We start from the raw sequence: 16053 nt of genomic DNA on the forward strand, positions 1-16053 counted from the left end.
GGGGCTCTTCAACACCTGGCTCCCCTTCTTGGGGATACTTGTGTAGAGAGAGCACACAGCTTATTTCTTTCCAAACCTCCATTTTTTAAGTGTGCAAGAGGATAGGGGAGGACTGTTCTTTAGAAATCATTTTCTTTTTTCTTTTTTGGACCATGCTGCTATGGAAGTTGCCAGGCTAGGGGTCGAATTGAAGCTGTAGCTGCTGGCCTACACCATAAACACAGGATCCGAGTCACATATGTGACCTGACCTGTACAACAGCTCACGGCAGCACCAGATCCTTAACCCCCTGAATAGGCCAGAGATTGAATCCGTACCTCATGAATACTAGTTGGGTTAGCAACCCACAGAGCCTCAAAGGAAACTGCATTACAAATCAATTACTGCCTTCTTTCTCCACTTGGCTACATTCTAAACAGAGTGTCCATTCCTATAACCTGTCATACCCTTCTTCCCACATTTACTGGGTCTGTACCACCCAGATTTTGCAAACACAATCCTCCCTGGCACACTCACCGGATATACACTGTTCTTCAGACATCACATGTAAACACTCCAATCTCCAACCATCTCATAACCACTAACACTTATAAAATTAACCACATGCTACTCTAACAGGGCCCATTTCAAATTCATAACTTTAATTTTTTCACTACTAAATCCAATCCAGTAATTGCTTCTTATTAAATATTTTCTCTTTAATTATCTTAAATTCTTTTTCTAATTTGCAGTCTTTAAACGCTTAATGACTTTGTTCCATTTTCAAAAAAATTACTAAACATCAATTCAGTATCACATACCTCACTTTTTAATCATCTTTTCAATGTGGCTACCTTGATCCTCTTGTTTGAAAATAAAATTCCTTCTATATTCTTATCCAAGGTTTTCTGCTGAAATTTTACTATCACTCTCAATAGGTATCAGTTTTTCATTTTTTTAAGATGCATTCATAAGTCAGTATTCACAGTTCCCATCATAATAGAATAGTTTGCATCAAACTAACCCTCTTACTAATTTCGTTATAAAAATCCAGACAAATGTGGAGACCATTTGAAGGCACTGAAAAATAATGTACACAGAGAGGAACAGGACAGGCTACAACTCCTGAAAGGAGGAAAATGGAAAAATCAGCTTCACAATCACCTTAGCTTTTCCCTGACTTTGCTGTGTAACAGGAAAATGGAGCCTAAGTAGAAAGTGGTAGTCCTACTGGACTTGAGATAGAGATAGAGCTTTTGGCTACCAGAGAGCTGGAAACAAAAAAACCAAGTCCCAGAGAGGGAAAACTACAAAGAGGGGGAAATTCAAGAAAACTAGCAGAAAACAGCAGTTAGGAAGCAAAAGAGCTGAGCAGAGACTTCAGGTTTTACCCAGTTCAAAGGGAGAGAAGAACTGGTGTATAGGCCCCATCAAATCAGAAGGGCCTTCATAAACAACTCAAGTTCTCTGATGAGACTTCAAAAAAAAATCTCTCCTTGGATTAAGGTCAAAACTGAAATAGATCAGCCCTAAGAAATCTATAAAACCTCAACTAAAAAGTTACAAGGTATTCTAAGAAATAAGAATAAATGGCCAACACCCATTAGGATAGCTATAATAATTAAAAAAAAAAAAAAAAAAAAAAAGGGGAGCTCCCATCATGGAGCAGCAGAAACGAATCCGACCAGAACCATGAAGTTGTGGGTTCGATCCCTGGCCTCACTCAGTGGGTTTAGGACCCAGCTTTGCTGTGAGCTGTGGTGTAGGTTGCAGACACAGCTTGGCTGTGGCTGTGGCATACTTAGGCCAGCAGCAATAGCTCCAATTCAACCTCTAGCCTGGGAACCTCCATATGTCACGGTTGCAGCCCTAAAAGGACAAAAGTCAAAAAAAAAAAAAAAAAAAAAACCAAACCCCAACTAGAAAAAGTAATAAATGTTAGCAAGAATTCAGAGAAAATAACTCTCATACATACTGATCAGACTGTAAAATGGTGCAGCTGTTGTGGAGACCAATTTGGTTGATTCTCAAAAAGTTAAACACAGAGTTACATAGCAATTCCACTCCTGGTATAGACCCAAGAACTGAAGACACTCATTTACACAAAACCTGTACATGCTGCCCACAGCAGTGCTATTCATAATAGCCAAAAACTAGAAAAAAAACTAAAATCAACCTAAATCTGAATCAACTCCTAGACTGGGAACATCCATATGCCGAGGGTGTGGCCCTTAAAAGAAGAGACCAAAAAAAGAATACATAGCAATAAGAATGCTAGTCAAGGAGTTCCCATCATGGCTCAGCAGTAACGAATTTGACTAGTATCCATGAGGATACTGGTTCGATTCCTGGCTTCGCTCAGTGGGTCCATGATCCGGCATTGCCGTGAGCTGTGGTGTAGGTTGCAGACTCGGCTCAGATCCCACATTGCTGTGGCTGTGGCCAGCAGCTGAAGCTCCAATTCAACCTAGCCTGACAATGCTCAAATGCTGCAGGTGTGGCCCTTAAAAAAAAAAAAAAGAATGCTAATCAAGAATTTTCCGGAGTTCCCATCGTGGCACAGTGGTTAACGAATCCGACTAGGAACCATGAGGTTGCGGGTATGATCCCTGCCCTTGCTCAGTGGGTTAACGATCCAGCGTTGCCGTGAGCTGTGGTGTAGGTTGCAGACAAGGCTCGGATCCCGCATTGCTGTGGCTCTGGTGTAGGCCGGTGGCTACAGCTCCGATTCAACCCCTAGCCTGGGAACCTCCATATGCTGCGGGAGCGGCCCAAGAAATAGCAAAAAGACAAAAAAAAAAAAAAAAGGAATTTTCCAAACCTAACAAAAGACATGAGTCTCCAGCAAATGTACAAAGCTCTACAAACCTCAGCAGGATATGAAGAAAACCACAACTAGATACAGCAAAGCCCTAACAACAAAAGTTGAAGTAAAAAATCTTAAAAGTAGGCAGGAAAAATGACTGCTTCAGAGGAATGACAATTAGACCAAAACCCCCCCTTTTTTATCAGAAACAATAGAAATAAAAGACCAAAAAAAGTGACATCTTTAGGAGTTCCCGTCATGGCTCAGTGGTTAACAAATCCGACTAGGCACCATGAGGTTGTAGGTTCGATCCCTGGCCTTGCTCAGTGGGTTAAGGATCTGGCATTGCCCTGAGCTGTGGTGTAGGTCGCAGACGTGGCTTTGATCCTGCATTGTTGTGGCTCTGGTGTAGGCCAGAAGCTACAGCTCCGATTCAACCCCTAGCCTGGGAAGGAACCTCCATATGCCGCGGGAACGGCCCTAGAAAAGGCAAAAATCCAAAAAAAAAAAAGTGACATCTTTAAAGTGCTAAAACAGAAAAAGAAAATAAGAAAATAAACGAACCAACCTAGTTATCTATACCAGGAGAAAGTGTCCTCCAAAAAAAAAAGATGAATAATAGTTTCATATGAACAAAGCTGAAATAATGCATTATGAGTGAAGAGAATTCATCAACCTAAAATAACCCCAGACGGAAGCACAGAACCAATGGAATTAATAGAGAGGAATGGAAAGATAAATATGTAGGTAAATAAAAATATTAACATTTAAAATAACAGTAACAATGATTTGTATAGCTTAAACATATGTAGAAGTATAAAGTATGACAAGACTAACATAAAGGACAGCAGGATACACAAAGTTAAATTGTTGTAAATTTCTTATATTTTTCAAATTTAGGAATTCCCAATGTGGCTCAGCGGTAAAGAACCTGACTAGTATCCATGAGAATGAGGGTTCACTCCCTAGCCTCTCAGTGGGTGAAGGATCTGGTGCTGCGGGAGTTCCCGTTGTGTCCTATCAGAAACGAACCTGACTAGTATCCATGAAGATACAGGTTTGATCCCTGGCCTCGCTCAGTGGGTCCATGTCTGGGTTGTGATGTAGGTCACAGACGTGACTCAGATCCAGAGTTGTTGTGGCTGTGGCATAGGCCAGCAGCTGTAGCTCCAATTCAGCCCCTGGCCTGGGAACTTCCCTATGCTGAGGGTGTGGCCCTAAAAAGCAAAAAAAAAAAAGTAAATTTAGACTGGAATCTAATAACTCATGGGTGCACACTGTGATATCTTAGGCAACTACTTAAAAATGCATACACATATAAAAAAATGTATTGCTAAAAAAATTAGTTGAGAGGAACAAATGCTTGATTAATTCAAAGAAGGACTAGAAACAGACAAATAAGAAACTAGTATCAGGATAACAGACTCAAATCCTACGACAGCATGTTCTATGTTAAATGTATATATATGGACCCCTCAAATCAGTAAAATAAAAAATATTATTAGACTGTATTTTTAAAACCAACTATATTCTGTTTAAAAGAGATGCACTTTATTTATTTACTTGTTTTTTTGTCTTTTGAGGGCTGCACCCATAGCACATGGAGATTCCCAGGCTAGGGGTCTAATTGGAGCTACAGCTGCTGCCCTACGCCACAGCCACAGCAATGAAGGATCCAAGCTGTGTCTCCGACCTACACCACAGCTCATGGCAACACTGGATCCTTAACCCACGGAGTGAGGCCAGGGATGGAACCCAAAACCTTATGGCTCCTAGTCGTATTCATTTCCACTGAGCCATGATGGGAACTCCAGGAAGAGATCCACTTTAAACTTAAAGACACATATGTGTTAAAAGAAAAAGAATAATATGCAAATACTAATCAAAGTATATTGATGTCACTGTATCAGATGACTGACTTAATAAATAGTACTAGAAATACTAGAGGGACACTTTATTATGATAAAAGGATCAATTCAACAGGAATATAAGAATCATAAATGTACACGTATTTCTTCATATCACAGCTTCAAAATCCATAAAGCAAAAGCTGACAGAACTGAAAGGAAAAACAGGATAATCCATAATAATGGTTGGAGATTTTAATACACTTCTTCCAGTAACTGAAAGAACAGAGAGACCAAAGTAACAAAAAAAATAAAAATTTTTTTAAAAACCCAAGAATATAAAAGATTTGACATCACTATTAAGAATTCGATGCATCGACTACTATACACAACATATGCATAATATACATTCTTCTCAAGTACTCAAGGAACATAGACCAAACTAGACCACATATATACTGGGCCAAAGAGCAAGCCAACAACAAATGACTGAAATCACACGTTGCATGTTTCTGAGCAGTGGAATTAAACTAGAAATCAACAACAGAAAACCAATAAACTGTCAGTCAATGAAGAAATAACAATAGAAATTAGAACACATGATTAACTGAATGATAATGAAAATGCAACATCAAACTTTGTGACATGTAGCTACAGCTATGTTAAAAGGACAATTTATAGCTTTAAAATGCCTATCTAGGAGTTCCCGTCATAGTGCAGTGGTTAACAAATCTGACTTGGAACCATGAGGTTGCAGGTTCAATCCCTGGCCTCGCCCAGTGGGTTAAGGATCTGGTGTTGCCATGAGCTGTGGTGTAGGTTGCAGACATGGCTCAGATCCCGTGTTGCTGTGGCTCTGACAAAGGCTGGTGGCTACAGATCTGATTAGACCCCTAGCCTGGGAACCTCCATAGGCCACAAGCGTGGCCCTAGAAAAGACAAAAAGACCAAAAAAAATTTTTTTAATTAAAAAATTAAAAAAAAATAAAATGCCTATTTAAAAAAAGTTGAAAAAATTAATACATAAGCTTCCATCTGCAACAATAAGGAAAAGACAGCAATTAAACCCAATGTAGTATAATGAAAGAAATAAAATAGATAAGTACAGAACTCAGTGAACCATATGCAATCTTTCAGAGAACACAAAAATGGGGGACAATTCCCAATTCTTTATAAGGTCACCAAATCCTGATACCAAAACCCAACAATGACATTACAAAGAGGAAATTTACAGGCCAGTATTTCTCATGAACAGATAGAAAAATCCTAACCAAAATTTTAGCAAATAAAATCTAGACTATACTAAAAAAGACAATGCATTATATAACCAAAGGAATTTATTCCAGGAATACAGGTTGCTTTAACTTTTGGAAATAATCATTATAATTCACTAAATTACCAAAACACATATAATCATCTCAATGATGGAAAATTACCTGATTAAATTTAACACCCACTCATAATAAAGACCTTTAAAAAGTAAGAATAGAAGCATCCTTAATCAAACAAATCTCATTTACAAAACATGTATACTCAGTATTACCTTACTGATGAGATATTGAACTTTCAGGATACAAAACAAGAACTCAGGAACAAGACAAAAATATCCATTAACACCAAGTCTATTCATAATAAATCCATAGTATTAAAAAAGAATAGAAATAAAATAGTGGGAAAAAAGAAAGACTGTAAAAGACATGTAATTATTCATAGATGACATGACTGAATGCATTAAAAACCCAAGAGAATCTTTAACAAATATTAGAATCAATAAGGTAACTAGAGAAAAAGATCAATATACAAAAATCAACTGTACTTCTATATATTTCCAATTAGAAAATTAAATTTTCAAAAATATCATGTATAATAGCATTCCAAAAAACTGAATAGCTGGGAATAAATCTAACGAGAGATGTGCAATACTCCATATGCCACAAGTATGGCCCTAAAAAAAAAAAAGACAACCCAATTAAAAAATGGGCCAATAAGAGCTCCCTTGTGGTGCAGTGGATTAAGGAATCCAGCATTGCTGCAGCTGTGGTACAAGTCACAACTGCAGCATAGATTTGATTCCTGGCCCAGAAACTTCCATGTGGCTTGGGTGTGGCCTAAAAAAAGGTGGGGGGGGGGACACAGGCATCAGAAAATTTTTCAGAGTAACAGCACTGTTCTATATCCTGATTGTAATGGTGCTTACATGGATTGGTCAATATTCATCCATCTATACAATTAAAATGAATGAATTTTTAAAAATTATACCTCAAATGTCATTTCCTCAGGAAAACCTTTCCTGACCACAGAATCATTAGGCCCCATTATCTGCTCACACAATCCCAGATGCTTTCTTCATCGCATTCACAACCGTCACTTAAAATGTCTGTGTAATTATTTAATTAATTTAATCTACCACACTATATGTTTTTGGTTTTTTCCCTATGGAGCTACACCTGCGTCACATGAAAGTTCCCAGGTCAGGGATCCAATCCCCAGGCTAGGGGTCGAATTGGAGCTGCCGCTGCAGGCCTACACCACAGCCATGGCAACGCCAGATCCAAGCTTCATCTGTGACCTACAGCTTGCATCAACACCAGATCCTTAACCCAAAGTGAGGCCAGGGATCAAACCTGCGTCTTCATGGATACTAGTAGGGTGAGCTGCAATAGGAACTCCTACCATACTGTATGTTAATTTCAGTGAGGGCGGGGTCCATAATTATAATCGCTTAGTACTAGAGCCCCCAGTCATCTAGAGTCAAACAGAGGTACTCAATAAATATTTGTTAAATGAGAATATGTTTTTAAAATACAGGCAGCATTTCAAAATTAAATTAGGGGCCAATATCTTGTGGTAAGTTTCATAATTTTTTTTTTGGTTGGCCTTGCAGCATGCAGAGGTTCCTTGGGCCAAAGACTGAAAGTGTACCACAGCAGTGACAAGGCTGGATCCTTAACCCACTAAGCCTCTATAGGAAACTCCTTTCATAGTGCTTTTTCATTTGTCAAAACTGCCCATTCTACCTCCACATCTCTATTTAGAAGACTATCATACCTCTCAAATTTCAAGTCTACAACACTGAATCCCTCGGCCTCAAATCCCTTTACTCAATAATATCAGCTGATGGTGATTCCATCCTTCCAGCTGCTCTGCTGAAAACTATGGGGTGATCCTTGACACCTCCCTTCTTACACTCTGTCCTCTACAGCCGATTTTCAACACATCCTTTGGGCTCTGCCTTTAAAATATACCCACAATTTGACCACATCTACCACTCCCTCCTCCACTATCACCCTCGTACAAGTCACCATCACCTCCCTCACAATGATTACTTCAAGAGCCTCCCTGCTACATTCAATCCACCATGCTCCTCCACCATAAATTCTCCACACAGTAACCACATGAGCTTGTTAAAATCCATCCATTCACTCTTCGGCTCAAATTCCTCCAAGAGCTTCCGATTTCAGTGTAAAAAAACTAAGTACTTAACAATGTTCATACAACTTGGCTACCTTATCCTGTCCTAGCCACAAGCACCTTCATAATGTTCCTTGAACAAGCCAGGCATAGTTTCACTTCAGGACCTTTCCACTGCTTTTTTTTTTTTTTTTTTTGGTCTTTTTGCCTTTTCCAGGGCCGTACCTGCAGCATATGGGAGGTTCCCAGGCTAGGGGTCAAATCGGAGCTGTAGACACCGGCCTAGCCACAGCCACAAGCAATGCCAGATCCGAGCCGCATCCGTGACCTACACCACAGCTCACGGCAACACCAGATCCTTAACCCACTGAGCGAAGCCAGGGATCAAACCCAAAACCTCATGGTTCCTAGTCAGATTCATTTCCACTGAGCCACAGCGAGAACTCCCACTGCTTCTTTCCTTTGCCTAAAACACTCTTCTTCAAGTCTTAGCTCAGATGTCAGTCACCTTTTCAATGAGGCTTACCCTGACCACTCTATTTCACATTGCAAATGCCATCCTTGCCTCCAGCATTCCCAGTACACCTCTCCCTGTCCTATTTGTTTTCCTTTCCCTTAGCTTTTTCCATCTTCTAATAGGCTATGTGATTTAATTATTAATTACGCCTGGCTTGCTTGCTAGAATATAAAACCCAAGCAACACATCTGTGTTTTTGTTCACTGATGTTTCAAAAAGTAACTATTGCCTGACACAACAGGCACTTAATACTTAGTAAAAAATTCAACTATCAAATTTAAATAATTTATTATAAATCTAAAAATAACTGACTATAAAATTATAACTATTTCTTTAGCATATAAAACTATCACTGCAAAATACAAATTTTATTTTAGTCATCCTTCATCTGAAAAAAAAATAATCCTTCATCTGTGTAACTATCATTAAAATAGTTCCCCAAAGGGGGCACTAAAATGACTCACAGAAACAGAAGATTTAAAAATTTAATGATTTAAAAATAAATTATTACTCAAAATAGTATATGTATACATCTGTGTGTGCATAAATATATACATATATATATTTATATATACATACACATATATATATACACACACACACAAACATAAATACTTTCAAAGACTGATAAAGAGATGACTCCCATACACAAGAGTTTTAATTAGCCAACAAAGACTGGATCCTAAAGCCCCAACAATATCATATTTGCCTTACTCCTTAGTCCTAAATCAGTCTCCTAAATGAGTTCCACATGTAAACAGTTAAGGTGTCCTGGATTCCTCACTCAGGCCCACAAGAAATTTCAGGATGCCAGCACAGATAGCCTTGAACTGAGGCAGGCTTTCAATCTCATCAATTGATTTCTTCAATTTAATAATCTCAGAAATTGTCATCATGGCATCTTGGCCCCCCAAAAAAGTTAATATAGAATTCAGTCCTCTTATAAAATCTGACCAGTTTAACTTTCATAACTAATATTTCCCAGTTATTTTCACAGCATCATGATTCTCCAAATTTCCTAAGAGTTAAGGCCAGAATACCTGGTCTACTGACAATTCTCACCTCAGTTTTATTGAGTGAATCTTTCTCCATTTTATGAAAGAGAAAACATGCCCATCATCACAAATTCAACATTAGACCCTGATGATGTTAATTACTAAACAGTCACTCCAGAACCATATAATCTCAAGAACAAAAAGTAAATGCCCTTTTCTTCCCAGACAAGAAGAATTCTCTAGGATATACTTCCAAAAGAAAATAAACTAATCCATTCCTGAAATATTGGGAGATAGGATTTTAAGCCTTTTTCAAAGTTGTAATAATACACCCCATAATAAGAAAGATATATTTTCTTGACCTTGGATTTTTTTAATATCATTTTTATATCTACACCAATCTGGCTAAATTATAAGAGTAATATGTAGTCATTATAAAAATAGAAACAATACAGATGAAGATTACTGATAAAAGCTTGGTCTGCATATCTCCAGAAACTTTTTTTTTGTCTCTAAGACCACACCAGCAGCATATGGAGGGTCCCAGGCTAGGAATCTAATCAGATCTGAAGCCGCCAGCCTACGCCAGAGCAGCACAGGATCCAAGCTGCATCTGTGACCTACACCACAGCCCACCGCAATGCCAGATCCCCAACACAGAGCAAGGCCAGGGAACAAGGCGTCCTCGTGAACACTAGTCAGGTTCGCTAACCACTGAGCCACGACAGGAACTCCATGCAGAAACTTTTTAAAACTTCACATTTAGTCACTATCATGTGATTAATCCCACTGTAGGTATTATTCTATATCAGTATACAATTCAATCTCATTTAAAAGTATAGAACTGCCATCCTCATTACTAATAGTTTTTTTCTAGTTTTGTTTGTTTTTTTTGTTTTGTTTTGTTTTTTGTCTTTTTTTGCTATTTCTTTGGGCCGCTCTTGCGGCATATGGAGGTTCCCAGGTTAGGGGTTGAATCGGAGCTGTAGCCACCGGCCTACGCCAGAGCCACAGCAACACGGGATCCGAGCCGCGTCTGCGACCTATACCACAGCTCACGACAACACCGGATCGTCAACCTGCTGAGCAAGGGCAGGGACCAAACCTGCAACCTCATGGTTCCCAGTCAGATTCGTTAACCACTGCGCCATGATGGGAACTCCTCTGGTTTTGTTTTTATTTTTTACTTTTGCTAATAAAAATAATGCTTAAACTGCCTTGTACAAATACTTTCCTGTAATTATTCTAGGCAAATAAGGGTAAAATACTTAATTTCCAACATTCAGGTTCTTTTTCTTCCTTAGCTATATGGCAAAGAAATTCTGCTCTCTGAGAATAGAGGTAAGCTAGATACATTTATTCTCAATAACATAAGGACAACTTTTAGTTTCCTAAGTACATTTGTAAGCTTCTTTCACTAATATCGTCCCAAACACACACACAAAAAAATTACACACACACACACACACACACACACACATTTCTGGCAGTTAAGACATAGCCAATATCTTTACATATTTGGACTCAATTAGACAGTCTTCTGAATTTTACATATGCCAGCAAATAGGTAACACAATTTTTCCTAGGATTCGGAAAAGGCAACTAGGCAACAATGTTGGCAAAGTGTTCCCTATAATATATTAATCTATGAGAAATACCCCCCCCATAAATCAATTCTCTATGAAATATAGGGTTACCTCCTTTGTGAAACCTTCCCTATTTCTCAATAGCTGAACTACTCACTTTTACCATATTTCAAATGTACATTAAATATACATAGTTCCAAAACAGCATATAATTACACTGCAGAATTACTATCTGGTGTCTTTTAATTTCATTAATAGAACATCTTGGCAAATAAAAGGTTTCATTTTACATTTTTAAAGTCAGTATCTTCTCTATAGTTTTCCTTTGCTTTTACTCTTGCCTCAAGATTAAATAAATATCGATGCCTTAATTTACACTAAATCCCCTATAAATACATTTCAGAAGTCCACTTCACACGTAGTCTTGCTTGTTTTTAATACCACAATATCTTAATTAGATGTTTTTTACTGTGTATCACTATATCAGTACAAGAGAAAGAAGACAGTGTGGTAGGGGAGAGAAAGGGGAGTGGTCCGAGATGATCACCACTTTTCTAACTAAATGAACTCTGTGTTTATAATACTCACTTGAGACAGGAGATGTGAAAATGTAAGCTGTGCATCTTTATTTTTTTCCTTTAACAGCAGGAAACAGAGAAAGAACTGAGAAAAAGTTTTGCCCACACTGTGTTGAAAGGCCTGTGAAATATCCATACTGGTTATTTCTAATGGAGGCTAGATTCACTCATGCAAGCCAAGAACGTAAAGAGGGGGAACCTGAAATCAAGAATATGAAAAACCAGGAGTTCCCATCATGGCGCAGTGGAAACGAATCCAATTAGGAACCATGAGGTTACAGGTTTGATCCCTGGCCTCGCTCCGTGGGTTAAGGATCTGGCCTTGCTGTGACTGTGTATAGGCCAGCAGCTGTAGCTCTGATTGGACCCCTAGCCTGGGAACCTCCATGTGCTGTAGGTGCGGCCCTAAAAAGACAAAAATAAATAAAAATAAGTAAAATTAAGACATGCTTGGACACTCAATCTTACTGAACGGCATCACTATCAGTGAAGCGTCCCCTAAAAAGACAACAATAAATAAAAATAAATAAGTAAAATTAAGACATGCTTGGACACTCAATCTTACTGAATGGCATCACTATCAGTGGAGCATCCAAACTCTTTCTCTTTCAACTGTATTCAGTAATTCAATCCCGCTGACCTTTCAAATACTCCTAAACCTCACTTCTCTTTCCCCTTTATATGGTCCAATTGTGTAAACTTTCAACTTCCATCATCAATATTTACGAAGTACCTCCTACATACTGGACATTTAATCCTTGTAATAATATTGTAAATATGAATTATCTTTCTCATTTTGTAAAAAATGTTCATGGTACACAACATCAAGTGAAGCTAATACTATAGAAACAGTAATCATATTTTCCCAAAGTTTTATATATTCTCAAAAATCACAGGATATTCCATTTGAAAAGCATGGCAATATAAGATCCTCAATTCCTAGTTACACAATAGAATTACTTGAAATACTTTAAAAATGTGCAGCCAAGGTAAAGAAACTCTAGACTGCAATTAGCCAGGTTCCTTCCAGCTCTAAAATTTTTAATTCTATAGAAATATTTCCAGACTATAGGATTTTGAAATGATTTTATTTACTACAATAAAAAGACTATTTTCTTCCCAAGTGTTTCCCAAAGAAAAATTAAATCAATCGATAAAAGATTTTATTGATTTAAATTCTTCTCTCATAATTCTTTGCCTAAATCCATGGGGGCATATCTCTTCATAATACTAGCAGATGACAAAAATAAATTAATAATAACTAATATTAGTCAAAAACCGAGAAATGCAATTACTTCAATGTATGTTTGCAGAGAGGAGTTACACATAATGTAGTTATATTTTCTACTGGTAATATTGTTCCTAGTTCATATGATGAAAATAATTATGTCAATAGTTTATGATGTTCAGAAAGTAAATACCAATGCAGAAAACCAATATTGCAATGATGCCTCCAACATTTACCAAGTTAGATAAGACCCTATATACCTACACTGAATGGAGTCAGAATAGTATACATTTTGAGTTATGTCAGCTTTGTATAAAAATATGCAGTCTCTTTCAATGCCACCTGAGCTGTTTCTAAGTATGCCGGCCTAAAGAATACACTCACCAAGTTCTGTTATGTGATTTGCTGCCTCTTGGCTATGGGCTTAAAATTGAAAAAGCAAACCTCTTAAAACATGTAGACGATTAAGAATAGTTTCTGTTACAACCTAAAGTGCCTTTGAAATAAGAAAAGAATACCCAGGGCCTAAACTAAGAAGTAAATACCTATTACTGACTTTGGAAGATATTTTTCTCCTTTGAGGTCTTTCTCCATTTATTCCTAGTTTAAGATTACACGAAGAATTTAAAAAAAAAAATCAGTAAGACTATACAGAATATAAGATAGCCCTTGTACTCAGGGGCTAAGAATACATGGAATATTTATAAAAACTGATCATATACTAGACCATAAATCAAATCTCCAGGAAGTCCCAAGAACTGAAATCATACAAAGTGTTACCTAACTACAGTATAATGAAGTCACAAATTATTAAGAAAAAGAAAACAAAAAAATCTCCCTACATTTACAAACTAAGAAACATATTTATCTGGAGTTACCATTGTGGCTCAGTAGTAATGAACCTAACTAATATTCATGAGGATGAGGGTTTAATCCCTGGCCTCGCTCAGTGGGTTAAGGATCTAGCGTTGCCATGAGCTGTGGTGTAGGTCACAGATGCAGCTCAGATCCCACATTGCTGTTGCTGTGGTGTAGGCCAGCAGGGCACAGCACCTGAAGCTCTGATTCGACCCCTAGCCTGGGAACCACCATATGCCATGGGTGCGGCCCAAAAAAGACAAAAAAAAAAATATATATATATATATATATATTTATCAACCCATGTATAAAGAAGAAATAACAGTAGAAATTAGAAAATATCTGGAACTGAATAAATATGAATATACTATGTAACAGAACTAATCAGATGGAAATTTATGCCCCTAAATGCATATAATAGTACAGAAGAATGAAAACTGATGAAGCAGCGATTTATCTCAAAACTCACAAAAAGAACAGCAAAATACACTGGAAGAAAATAAAATGAAATAATAAAACTAAGATCAGAAATTACTCATATACAAAAACATAAAAAAGAGCAATGGTTCACAAAGTGCAGCTCTCAAGATTCTTTTAGGGAATCCAAAAAGTCAAAACTGTTTCCATAACAATACTACATTTGCCTTTCAGGTTGTTTTGATATTTACAATATCATCATGCGAATCAAAAGTGGATGTAATTGATGGAGCTCTGGCATACATCAAGGTATCAAGCTCTACCATAAATCATATTACTGACTGCCACAGACTAGCAGTTAAAAAAAGAGTCATTTTTACTTAAGAATGTCCTTGATGAAGCAATAAAAATTACTGATTTATTAAATTCTCCATGTCAGTTAAACATTCTGTGTGACAAAATGAGAAAATAAATATATCCGATGCAAATCAAAGTAAAAAAAAAAAAAACACTTCGTGATTGAGCTACTTGCTGATTTTAGGCACTGTTTTCATGGCACACCAATTTTACTTGAAAGAACAATTTCTAGACAAATTATACTGATCCAAGCTTAGGTATTTGGCAGACATTTCCTCAAAACTCAACACAGTGAGCCTGGGAAAACAAATGACAGCACTGGCTGCCAATGATCAGATTCAACTTTTCAAGAAGAACTGGAATTTGGCAAACATATATATATCTATCTCTCTCTCTACTGTCTTGAGCCTGACAGCATCCCAATACTTAGAGACTTTTCTGATTATATTGGTGACCATTTCAACAAATACAGTTTTTGGTATCATATAATGAAATATATCAATATTTGTGCATAACTAAGTGAACATCTATTTCCCAAATGACCACCGCATGATGTTACAAAATTATGCATGAGTAAAAGACCCACCCTAGTTTCAAAACAGACCAATGAACTTTAATGTACCAGAATAAGAAAAATGTACTGATATAACTTCAGGCTTCACATGGCAACTAACCTTTAAAAGTATACTTGTTGAGATCTGCTATACTATCAAAGATTATCCTTAACAATCTGAAAAGGCTATTATTAAAATATCTTCCCTTCTAAAACTCCTTATCTGTGTGGGACTGGATTTTCTTCTATTTCAACCAAAATATATTATGCTAGAGTGAACTCAGAAATAGATGAGAATACACGTTTCTATTACGCTAAACATTTAAAAGAAATTTGCAAAATCATTAAACACTAAATTTGTCTGCAAAGATAGTTATTTTTTCAGGAGTTCCCGTTGTGGTGCGCCAGAAATGAATCCAACTGGGAACCATGAGGTTGCAAGTTCGATCCCTGGCCTTGCTTGTGGGTTAAGGATCTGGCGTTGCCATGAGCTGTGGTGTACGTCGAAGATGCGGCACGCATGGCGTAGGCCAGCAGCTCCAATTGGACCCCTAGCCTGGGAACCTCCATATGCCATGGACGCAGCCCTAAAAAGCAAAAAAAAAAAAAAATATATAGTTATTTTTTCCTTTAAAGAACGGTATTTATATTAACATGTAATGGGTTTATTATTGCTTACTTTAAATGAATAATTAATATAATAAGTAAGGTAATAAATACAATAAATAAATACACCAATACATATATATAACCCACATAAAGCTCCCCGGAGTACTTAATGTTTAAGTGTAATGAGGTTCTAAGAACAAAAAGTTTGAGAAATGCTGTTGAGAAAGATCAAAGCCAAAAATTGATTCCTTAATTAGAACTAAAAGAAAAAAATATAATGAACACTTGGCAATAGTAAACAAAAAAAAAATT

General features: G+C 37.2%; 1 protein-coding gene across 4 annotated transcripts in view; it reads right to left on the bottom strand.

Annotated features, from left to right (window-relative positions):
* SS18 (SS18 subunit of BAF chromatin remodeling complex) overlaps positions 1–16053 on the bottom strand; it is a 79197-nt gene that overhangs the window by 47808 nt on the left and 15336 nt on the right. The window lies entirely within an intron of this gene.

The sequence above is a fragment of the Phacochoerus africanus genome, chromosome 8, assembly GCF_016906955.1.
Source record: "Phacochoerus africanus isolate WHEZ1 chromosome 8, ROS_Pafr_v1, whole genome shotgun sequence".
Taxonomy (NCBI): Eukaryota; Metazoa; Chordata; class Mammalia; order Artiodactyla; family Suidae; genus Phacochoerus; species Phacochoerus africanus.